The following is a 12,645-nucleotide window of genomic DNA, read 5'->3' as shown; positions in this document are numbered from 1 at the left end:
TAGCCAGGTCATTACAGTATATACAGTATCTCTACCATATACAGACACCAACTAGTATCCCCTTTATGATCTAGCCAGGTCATTACAGTATATACAGTATCTCTACCATATACAGACACCAACTAGTATCCCCTTTATGATCTAGCCAGGTCATTACAGTATATACAGTATCTCTACCATATACAGACACCAACTAGTATCCCCTTTATGATCTAGCCAGGTCATTACAGTATATACAGTATCTCTACCATATACAGACACCAACTAGTATCCCCTTTATGATCTAGCCAGGTCATTACAGTATATACAGTATCTCTACCATATACAGACACCAACTAGTATCCCCTTTATGATCTAGCCAGGTCATTACAGTATATACAGTATCTCTACCATATACAGACACCAACTAGTATCCCCTTTATGATCTAGCCAGGTCATTACAGTATATACAGTATCTCTACCATATACAGACAGCAACTAGTATCCCCTTTATGATCTAGCCAGGTCATTACAGTATATACAGTATCTCTACCATATACAGACACCAACTACTATCCCCTTTATGATCTAGCCAGGCCATTACAGTATATACAGTATCTCTACCATCTGCCAGACACCAACTAGTATCCCATTTATGATCTAGCCAGGTCATTACAGTATATACAGTATCTCTACCATATACAGACACCAACTAGTATCCCCTTTATGATCTAGCCAGGTCATTACAGTATATACAGTATCTCTACCATATACAGACACCAACTAGTATCCCCTTTATGATCTAGCCAGGTCATTACAGTATATACAGTATATCTACCATATACAGACAGCAACTAGTATCCCCTTTATGATCTAGCCAGGTCATTACAGTATATACAGTATCTCTACCATATACAGACAGCCTTCCATCTGACAGACACCAATTAGTATCCCCTTTATTATGTTACATTCATATTAGATGGCAAGACTCTGTAAAATGAGGCACTTGCTGCTGGACTGTTGCAGTGTTCTACAATGTGCTCGACATGGCTGCTATCAACACGTGTTGTACAAGCAATGCCTTGTCAAGACAGTCAGCAGGAGAGATTTCATGATGGATCTGGCATGTGAGCTTTGTGAGAACCACATGAACGCAGAGAAAGAAGCTACAGTCACCAAGCAGGAAGCAGGTCCTGTTCTCTCTCTTCCCCCAGGCACCACATCTCCCTCGGGGGAGAAAGAAGCTACATTCACCAAGCAGGAAGCAGGTCCTGTTCTCCCTCTTCCCCCAGACACCACATCTCCCTCGGGGGAGAAAGAAGCTACAGTCACCAAGCAGGAAGCAGGTCCTGTTCTCCCTTTTCCCCCAGGCACCACATCTCCCTCGGGGGAGAAAGAAGCTACAGTCACCAAGCAGGCAGCAGGTCCTGTTCTCCCTTTTCCCCCAGGCACCACATCTCCCTCGGGGGAGAAAGAAGCTACAGTCACCAAGCAGGCAGCAGGTCCTGTTCTCCCTTTCCCCCAGGCACCACATCTCCCTCGGGGGAGAAAGAAGCTACAGTCACCAAGCAGGCAGCAGGTCCTGTTCTCCCTTTTCCCCCAGGCACCACATCTCCCTCGGGGGAGAAAGAAGCTACAGTCACCAAGCAGGAAGCAGGTCCTGTTCTCCCTTTTCCCCCAGGCACCACATCTCCCTCGGGGGAGAAAGAAGCTACAGTCACCAAGCAGGAAGCAGGTCCTGTTCTCACTCTTCCCCCAGGCACCACATCTCCCTCGGGGGAGAAAGAAGCTACAGTCACCAAGCAGGCAGCAGGTCCTGCTCTCCCTTTTCCCCCAGGCACCACATCTCCCTCGGGGGAGAAAAGAAGACACAATGTCAAGTCGGCAGGTGCCCACCGAACAAGGCCAATGAAAACCGATTAGATTTGTTTGTGGACGCGAAGCATAAAGAGAAGATGGGATTGATTCACGTGTAAAGGCGCGGTACAGTGTCTGATACAATCAACAAATTATTGTTTTAATATCTTGTCATCAATATATTTCCACAAATATTTATTTATGAAATTCATCTTTTACAATTGTTCCCTGGTGCTTTTGATTAGGAATACAGCAAATCGTTTCACCAGCGGACCTGGCTGGTTTTATTATTATTATAGATTTTTTTGTTTCTAATTTGTCAAAAGAAACTGTAAATTGACTTTATTAATTACTATAACTCTATTACTAATCAAATCTACAAATACAATTGATCAAATGGATTACGCTGTAGTGTTTTATTGTCAAGGAAATAGGCTGTAGGACAATTTTATTTTCTACTTTGTAGAATTAACAATTGTTGTTATTTTATTTATATATTTCCACTAATATTTCTTCATGTAATTTATCCTTTACAATAGTTTATACACTATGTATCAAGTGTTTATTTAACAAACCATGTTTTCACACCTTGCACCTTGCTGGTTGATATGCATCTGATGCTTATGCTAATGTGGACGCCTGGCAACTTTCTCTAGCGGGGACGTATATGCTGGTAGACCAGGTGGTTCTAGTGTTAAGGACTGGTAGATGGGTGTTCTGATAGGCTGATAGACCAGGTGGTTCTAGTGTTAAGGACTGGTAGATGGGTGTTCTGATAGGCTGATAGACCAGGTGGTTCTAGTGTTAAGGACTGGTAGATGGGTGTTCTGATAGGCTGATAGACCAGGTGGTTCTAGTGTTAAGGACTGGTAGATGGGTGTTCTGATAGGCTGATAGACCAGGTGGTTCTAGTGTTAAGGACTGGTAGATGGGTGTTCTGATAGGCTGAAAGACCAGGTGGTTCTAGTGTTAAGGACTGGTAGATGGGTGTTCTGATAGGCTGATAGACCAGGTGGTTCTAGTGTTAAGGACTGGTAGATGGGTGTTCTGATAGGCTGAAAGACCAGGTGGTTCTAGTGTAAGGACTGGTAGATGGGTGTTCTGATAGGCTGATAGACCAGGTGGTTCTAGTGTTAATTAAGGACTGGTAGATGGGTGTTCTGATAGGCTGATAGACCAGGTGGTTCTAGTGATAAGGACTGGTAGATGGGTGTTCTGATAGGCTGAAAGACCAGGTGGTTCTAGTGTTAATTAAGTACTGGTAGATGGGTGTTCTGATAGACCAGGTGGTTCTAGTGTTAACCTGTTAGGGCTAGGGGGCAGTATTGACACGGCTGGATAAAAAACATACCCTATTTAATCTGGTTACCACTCCTACCTAGTAACTAGAATATGCATATACTTATTACATATGGATAGAAAACACCCTAAATTTTCTAAAACTGTTTGAATGGTGTCTGTGAGTATAACAGAACTCAAATGGCAGGTCAAAACCTGAGATTCCTTTACAGGAAGTGGCCTGTCTGACCATTTCTTGAACTTCTTTTCCATCTCTATCATTTACTAAGGATCTCTGCTCTAACGTGACACTTCCCACGTCGTCCATAGGCGCTCAGAGCCCGGGAAAAAACAGAATGTCGTCATTCCAGCCCCAGGCTGAAACACATTATCGCCTTTCTCAAGTGGCCGATCAAGGGACACTGGGCTTATGCGCGTGACCCGACCGCCCCCGCCTTTGGGATTTTTTCCTCTGTTTGCCGAAAAGGAGATTCCCTGTCGGAATATTATCGCTTTTCTACGAGAAAAATGTCGTAAAAATTGATTTTAAACAGCGGTTGACATGCTTCGAAGTACGGTAATGGAATATTTAGAATTTTATTGTCACGAATTGCGCCATGCGCGCGACACTTCTTTACTATTTCGGATAGTGTCTGGAACGCACGAACAAAACGCCGCTATTCGGATATAACGATGGATTATTTTGGACCAAACCAACATTTGTTATTGAAGTAGCAGTCCTGGGTGTGCATTCTGACGAAGACAACAAAAGGTAATCAAACTTTTATAATAGTAAATATGATTATGGTGAGTGCTAAACTTGCCGGGTGTCTAAATAGCGAGCCCGTGATGCCTGGGCTATGTACTTAGAATATTGCAAAATGTGCTTTCACCAAAAAGCTATTTTAAAATCGGACATATCGAGTGCATAGAGGAGGTCTGTATCTATAATTCTTAAAATAATTGTTATGCTTTTTGTGAACGTTTATCGTGAGTAATTTAGTAAAATGTTAGCGAATTCCCCGTATGCTAGTTCTGAACGTCACATGCTAATGTAAAAAGCTGGTTTTTGATATAAATATGAACTTGATTGAACAAAACATGCATGTATTGTATAACATAATGTCCTAGGGTTGTCATCTGATGAAGATCATCAAAGGTGAGTGCTGCATTTAGCTGTCTTCTGGGTTTTGGTGACATTATATGCTGGCTTGAAAAATGGGTGTCTGATTATTTCTGGCTTGGTACTCTGCTGACATAATCTAATGTTTTGCTTTCGTTGTAAAGCCTTTTTGAAATCGGACAGTGTGGTTAGATTAACGAGAGTCTTGTCTTTAAATAGCTGTAAAATAGTCATATGTTTGAGAAATTGAAGTAATAGGATTTTTAAGGTTTTGAAAATCGCGCCACAGGCTGCCATTGGCTGTTACATAGGCTGATAGACCAGGTGGTTCTAGTGTTAAGGACTGGTAGATGGGTGTTCTGATAGGCTGATAGACCAGGTGGTTCTAGTGTTAATTAAGGACTGGTAGATGGGTGTTGACCATTCACTCATGCTGACCGGCTCCAGTACTTTGTTCTTGACTAAAGCCTCCAAGTCAGCCTAGACTTTTGGTCTGATAGCAGAAGCTACAGGTCCTGCTTTCAGAACCTTTGGTTTGCTGTCTGGCTTAATGCCAAGCTTCCCTGTGATGTCGTTCATACAACCCTGCTGTCCATTAAATCTGTCTGTTTCTTTAAGATGGCAGGTAGGTCTGTGTCTCCACGTGTCATTGTCTGCACTGATGGCCAGTCCAGTGTGATTTTCTCCAACTATGAACATCCCAGTAGTGACGCATAGTCTCCTTTCAGGAGGTAGAGTGGCAGCTTTCAGTTTGTCTGTATACCTGAACTGTGACATCAGTGATGTCTCTCAAGGTGACAGATTCACCTGTGTAAGTCTTTAACACGAGGTGCGCTGGTTGAAGTGGAAGGTGTTTCAGTGTGATTTCCTGGTCTGATGAGTCACTCACCTCAGTGTTCTCTTACTCAACAGTGTGAACATGTTTCTTGTTTCCCGTTTTGCATTTTCTGTTCTCTTTTTGTTTCTAGAGGATTTGTCAAGTGTGTATTTTTTTACCACAGGCTGGACAATCCATGTCCTTACACCAGCATGTAGAATCCTGACATCCCTTTATACCACAGGCTGGACAATCCATGTCCTTACACCAGCATGTAGAATCCTGACATCCCTTTATACCACAGGCTGGACAATCCATGTCCTTACACCAGCATGTAGAATCCTGACATCCCTTTATACCACAGGCTGGGCAATCCATGTCCTTACACCAACATGTAGAATCCTGACATCCCTTTATACCACAGGCTGGACAATCCATGTCCTTACACCAGCATGTAGAATCCTGACATCCCTTTATACCACAGGCTGGACAATCCATGTCCTTACACCAGCATGTAGAATCCTGACATCCCTTTATACCACAGGCTGGACAATCCATGTCCTTACACCAACATGTAGAATCCTGACATCCCTTTATACCACAGGCTGGACAATCCATGTCCTTACACCAGCATGTAGAATCCTGACATCCCTTTATACCACAGGCTGGACAATCCATGTCCTTACACCAGCATGTAGAATCCTGACATCCCTTTATACCACAGGCTGGACAATCCATGTCCTTACACCAGCATGTAGAATCCTGACATCCCTTTATACCACAGGCTGGACAATCCATGTCCTTACACCAGCATGTAGAATCCTGACATCCCTTTATACCACAGGCTGGGCAATCCATGTCCTTACACCAGCATGTAGAATCCTGACATCCCTTTATACCACAGGCTGGGCAATCCATGTCCTTACACCAGCATGTAGAATCCTGACATCCCTTTATACCACAGGCTGGACAATCCATGTCCTTACACCAGCATGTAGAATCCTGACATCCCTTTATACCACAGGCTGGACAATCCATGTCCTTACACCAGCATGTAGAATCCTGACATCCCTTTATACCACAGGCTGGACAATCCATGTCCTTACACCAGCATGTAGAATCCTGACATCCCTTTATACCACAGGCTGGACAATCCATGTCCTTACACCAACATGTAGAATCCTGACATCCCTTTATACCACAGGCTGGACAATCCATGTCCTTACACCAGCATGTAGAAGCCTGACATCCCTTTATACCACAGGCTGGACAATCCATGTCCTTACACCAACATGTAGAATCCTGACACCCCTTTATACCACAGGCTGGACAATCCATGTCCTTACACCAGCATGTAGAATCCTGACATCCCTTTATACCACAGGCTGGACAATCCATGTCCTTACACCAACATGTAGAATCCTGACATCCCTTTATACCACAGGCTGGACAATCCATGTCCTTACACCAGCATGTAGAATCCTGACATCCCTTTATACCACAGGCTGGACAATCCATGTCCTTACACCAGCATGTAGAATCCTGACATCCCTTTATACCACAGGCTGGACAATCCATGTCCTTACACCAGCATGTAGAATCCTGACATCCCTTTATACCACAGGCTGGACAATCCATGTCCTTACACCAGCATGTAGAATCCTGACATCCCTTTATACCACAGGCTGGGCAATCCATGTCCTTACACCAGCATGTAGAATCCTGACATCCCTTTATACCACAGGCTGGGCAATCCATGTCCTTACACCAGCATGTAGAATCCTGACATCCCTTTATACCACAGGCTGGACAATCCATGTCCTTACACCAGCATGTAGAATCCTGACATCCCTTTATACCACAGGCTGGACAATCCATGTCCTTACACCAGCATGTAGAATCCTGACATCCCTTTATACCACAGGCTGGACAATCCATGTCCTTACACCAGCATGTAGAATCCTGACATCCCTTTATACCACAGGCTGGACAATCCATGTCCTTACACCAACATGTAGAATCCTGACATCCCTTTATACCACAGGCTGGACAATCCATGTCCTTACACCAGCATGTAGAAGCCTGACATCCCTTTATACCACAGGCTGGACAATCCATGTCCTTACACCAACATGTAGAATCCTGACACCCCTTTATACCACAGGCTGGACAATCCATGTCCTTACACCAGCATGTAGAATCCTGACATCCCTTTATACCACAGGCTGGACAATCCATGTCCTTACACCAGCATGTAGAATCCTGACATCCCTTTATACCACAGGCTGGACAATCCATGTCCTTACACCAGCATGTAGAATCCTGACATCCCTTTATACCACAGGCTGGACAATCCATGTCCTTACACCAGCATGTAGAATCCTGACATCCCTTTATACCACAGGCTGGACAATCCATGTCCTTACACCAGCATGTAGAAGAAGCCTGATTTCCCACCTTGCCACAGTGGAAGCATGTGACTTGATTTTCCTGTCTCTGATTTTCAGTTGAAACTCTGCGCACTTTTCCTTTTTTTGTGATCAACTTTTTTATTTATTATAAAGGAACACAGACAAGAACAAAAAGCAGCAGGAATGGTTATACAGCTAGAGACACAATACTGTTAAAATATAAATATCAGTATATTATGTAAACCAGGTATTGCAGGTAAATACAATTATAATTAACCACATATAAAATCACTCACCTGAGCTGCATCAACCCCTCCTGGGACCACCCCAACCCACCCTCCATCCCCTCCTGGGACCACCCCAACCCACCCTCCTACCCCTCCTGGGACCACCCCAATCCACCCTCCTACCCCTCCTGGGACCACCCCAACCCACCCTCCATCCTCTCCTGGGACCCCCCCAACCCACCCTCCAACCCCTCCTGGGACCACCCCAACCCACCCTCCATCCCCTCCTGTGACCACCCCAACCCACCCTCCAACCCCTCCTGGGACCACCCCAACCCACCCTCCATCCCCTCCTGGGACCACCCCACCCCACCCTCCATCCCCTCCTGGGACCACCCCACCCCACCCTCCATCCCCTCCTGGGACCACCCCACCCCACCCTCCATCCCCTCCTGGGACCACCCCACCCCACCCTCCATCCCCTCCTGGGACCAACCCAACCCACCCTCCTACACCTCCTGGGACCAACCCAACCCACCCTCCAACACCTCCTGGGACAGATTTTGACTCATATTGAGTGATAAGACTGAGCTATTTAAAAACACTTTTTCAACATTTCAAGATAGCAGTTAGTTCAGTTTGATCTTATTAAAGACAGCTGTATCATTTTTTTATTCATTTTGACATATTGTTTGGGACCACTTTTTTTGCTCTGTTTGAAGGCTGTCAGCTTCTTCTCAGGAAGAGAATCCCTTAGCCTTTCGACTAATTTTGGGTTAGTTCGACTAATTTTGGGTTAGTTCTCTCAAGAAGAACTAACCCATCTCAACATGACAGAAAGTAAGACAGGGAAACCCATCTCAACATGACAGAAAGTAAGACAGGAGAACCTATTTCAACATGACAGAGAGTAAGTCAGGAGTCCCTGACCTTATCTTCTCTCAAGAAGATGTCTGGTAGGCCCATTTAAATACCTTTTTTGGACATTTCAAGAGCCGTCCGCCAGTCCGGAGCCGCCAGAGCCGCCCGCCAGTCCAGAGCCGCCCGCCAGTCCGGAGCTGCCCGCCAGTCCAGAGCCGCCCGCCAGTCCAGAGCCGCCAGAGCCGCCCGCCAGTCCAGAGCCACCTAAGTGGGCGAAGCCTAGGGTGGAGCGGAGTCCACGTCCCGAACCTAAGCCACCTCCAGTATAGGTGGGTTGGGGAGGGGGGGTGTAGCACTAGTGCCGTCGTTGACGGCAGCCACCCTCCCTTCCCTCCCTTTTTGTTTAGGGGGTATTTGGGTTTTGTTTTTGTTCTTGTTTTGGGGGGGATTTTGGTTTTTCTTTTTAGGTGCATTCTGGGGTCTGCACCTTTAGGGGGGGTACTGTCACGTCCTGACCAGCAGAGGGAGTAATTGTATTATATTTGGTCAGGACGTGGCAGAGGGGTATTTGTTTCATATGGTTCGGGTTGTGTGTGTTATTTAAGGGGTGTTTGATTTATGTAGTCTGGGGTTTAAGTTTTGTTCTAGTGTTGGTGTCACGTCCTGACCAGCAGATGGAGCTATTGTTTTAGTTTTGGGGTCAGGACGTGGCAGTTTTTTGTATGAGAATGTTTGTATTGTTGATTGGGACTTCCAATTGAAGGCAGGTGTGTTGAGTTGCCGTTGATTGGAAGTCCTATATAGGTGTGTGTGTTTTTCTTTGGGGTTATTGGTGGTTGTTCTTGCACTGCGTTTTTGTATGCCTGTAAGACTGTCCCTGTTGTGTTTATTGTTTTTTCAGTGGATGCTTTACTCCTTTTTAAAAAATTAAAATATGAGCATCCATATTCCCGCTGCGCCTTGGTCCTCCTTTCAACAGCACGATGGATTTTGTGACAGTTGGTTTTCTATGGTTTATCTAGTTGTTCTGTTTCTTTGTTAGTCTGTGTGGCTCCCGATCAGGAACAGCTGTATGTCGTTGTTCCTGATTGGGAGTCATATATTAGGAGTGTGTTTTCACCTGGGGTTTGTGGGTTGTTGATTTTGCACTGCTGTATGTAAGTCCAAAAAATGACAAACCGACAGACAGGCTTTCTTGTTTTCCGTGTTCATTTTATTCTAATTAAATAGAAGAATGAGCATTCCCATCTGCGTTTTGTCATCCATTCACCACGACAGCCGTTACAACATGAGAAGAGGGAGAAGCAATGTAAAATCAATAATGAAATTGTTTCCACAATTAACATGCTTTTTCTTGTTTCAAGTATGTTTTATTATGAAAAGTACAATATAACCATGTATACTTGTACAACTATGGAGCGTATGTCCACATATAATTGTACAATTTGTTTTTCCAACATAAAAGACAAGAAATGATCACATTGGTATTTTAACGGTGTTATTGTAAGAGTTTAAATGTTTAAACAGAGGATACATCTAAAACAGGATAAAACAAGTGCAGTATGTTGTGAGAATGTTACTTTAACGTCGACTCATAACGTCACACTATAACTTCATGGGAGTCTTGTGGAAAGACTGCATGTTGTTTTGGGTGGATTGAGTGACGTCTTCATCAACATTTTGCAGAATATTCCGGTAATATTTTCACCTCTTGTCGGCTGCAGACATTCATAAGGAGTTCCAGTAGTTTATTTGCCATTTGCAGGTATTAAAAGTAATACATACATTGTAATTCCTTGTTGGAGCTGTCTCACATACAGGACAGTACATACCAGAGGAGGCTGCTGAGGGCAGGACGGCTCATAATAATGTCTGGAACAGAGTGAATGAAATGGAACACATGGAAACCACGTGTTTAATACCATTCCACTTATTCCACTCCAGCCATTACAAGCCTGTCCTCCCTAAATAAGGTCCCACCAACCTCCTGTGGTACAAACACAAACAGTAAAATATATCATAAAAAATGCAAAGTGGTAAAAGATCAGAAAATATTACAAGCCTGTCATGTTTGTGTGTGTGTGTGTGTGTGTTCAGTGTGTGTGTGTCCAGTTATTATTTCAGGGACACTGAGGATTCATCATAAACCCAAAACCCTGGATAGAGGGGCTCAGTGAATGTGGAGGTGAATGTGATCAGGTGGGTCAGTGTGTCAGAGGAGGCTCTATAGAAGGACAGAGTGCCGGCTGACCAGTCCAGATACACTCCTACTCTGTGGGGGCTGGAGGAGGGGACGTCTATGGTAGTGTGATTATTATTATGACAGGCAGAGTAACTGTTGTCATAGCAGAACAGACACCAGGACTTGTCATTGTGTCCAAGCCAACAGTCCTCACCCCTTCCTCTCCTGTTGATTCCTTTATATGTCACTCCTATATCAGCCCCCCCACTCCACTCTACCTCCCAGTAACAGTGCCCAGTCAGACTCTCTCTACACAGCACCTGTTCACAGTCCTCAAATCTCTCTGGGTGATCAGGATACGGCTGCTCCTCTCTCCTACATGTCACCTTTCTGTTCTCCTCAGACAGAGAGAGGAGTCTGTTTACTGTGTTTGGGTCCAGTGTGAGATCACAGACATCTGATGGATGAAACCAGACACAATATTAGAAATCATCATCATTCACATTAGAATGTTAACTCACTTTTCACTAATTCATTTAATGTAGATGTTTCTAGGTATCAAAAGGAGAAGTTAAGGTAACTTGAGACTTGTTGAATGATCACATGTTATACTGTATGGTAATATAATACACACTTATTCACAATAATTACACACACACACACACACACACACACACACACACACACACACACACACACACACACACACACACACACACACACACTCAACTCTTTGTAAACGTTGGTGTCCCTGATTTCTGCTTCTGTAGAACTACAGATGATATTTAATATGACCAAGTCAGTAATGATGGTGGTCTTTGACTTAACTTGAATTAAGACTTATTCTTAGTCATATTCTTCACAGCAGTCAACACTCACATTTTCTAAGTCCAGGTTTCATTCTGTTCTCTCCACCATGTTCCAGACTGTAGCGGTAAGCAGAAAAACAGACAGTCATTGAGGGATACACCTGAACTCACACACACACACACACACACACACACACACACACACACACACACACACACACACACACACACACACACACACACACACACACACACACACACACACACACACTGGTCAAGCGTTGGTAAGAGCGTTTTCTGTGTGTGTGAGTCCAGTGTGTGTGTGTGTGAGTCCAGTGTGTGTGTGTGTGTGTGAGTCCAGTGTGTGTGTGTGTGTGTGTGAGTCCAGTGTGTGTGTGAGTCCAGTGTGTGTGTGTGTGTGTGTGAGTCCAGTGTGTGTGTGTGTGAGTCCAGTGTGTGTGTGTGTGAGTCCAGTGTGTGTGAGTGTGTGTGTGTGAGTCCAGTGTGTGTGAGTCCAGTGTGTGTGTGTGTGTGTGTGTGTGAGTCCAGTCTGTGTGTGTCCAGTGTGTGTGTCCAGTGTGTGTGTCCAGTGTGTGAGTGTGTATTTGTCCTGTGTGTGTGTGTGTGTCCTGTGTGTGTGTGTGTGTGTGTCCTGTGTGTGTGTGTGTGTGTGTGTGTGTGTCCTGTGTGTGTGTGTGTGTGTGTCCTGTGTGTGTCCTGTGTGTGTCCTGTGTGTGTGTGTGTGTGTGTGTTCTGTGTGTGTGTGTGTGTGTTCTGTGTGTGTGTGTGTGTGTGTCCTGTGTGTGTGTGTGTGTTCTGTGTGTGTGTGTGTGTGTGTCCTGTGTGTGTGTGTGTGTCCTGTGTGTGTCCTGTGTGTGTGTGTCCTGTGTGTGTGTGTCCTGTGTGTGTGTGTCCTGTGTGTGTGTCCTGTGTGTGTGTTCTGTGTGTGTGTTCTGTGTGTGTGTGTGTGTGTGTGTGTCCTGTGTGTGTGTGTGTGTGTCCTGTGTGTGTGTGTGTGTTTGTCCTGTGTATTTGTCCTGTCTATGTGTGTGTGTGTGTGTGTGTTTGTCCTGTGCGTGTGTGTGTATGTGTCCTGTGCGT

General features: G+C 44.8%; 1 long non-coding RNA gene across 1 annotated transcript in view; it reads right to left on the bottom strand.

Moving 5' to 3' along the window:
- Positions 1 to 9,856: 9,856 nt before the first annotated feature.
- LOC145876304 (uncharacterized) overlaps positions 9,857 to 12,645 on the bottom strand; it is a 12,701-nt gene continuing 9,912 nt past the window's right edge. Inside the window, exons 2-3 of the long non-coding RNA XR_014391491.1 lie at positions 11,615 to 11,661; positions 9,857 to 11,192 (exon numbers count right to left, since the gene is read on the bottom strand). This is a non-coding gene — a long non-coding RNA (uncharacterized LOC145876304). The remainder of the gene's footprint in view (positions 11,193 to 11,614; positions 11,662 to 12,645) is intronic.

This window comes from Salmo salar, unplaced genomic scaffold (assembly GCF_965601325.2).
Source record: "Salmo salar unplaced genomic scaffold, fSalSal1 ptg000566l, whole genome shotgun sequence".
Taxonomy (NCBI): Eukaryota; Metazoa; Chordata; class Actinopteri; order Salmoniformes; family Salmonidae; genus Salmo; species Salmo salar.
Note: the sequence above shows the minus strand (reverse complement) of the source record. Positions and strands in the feature narration are given on the sequence as shown.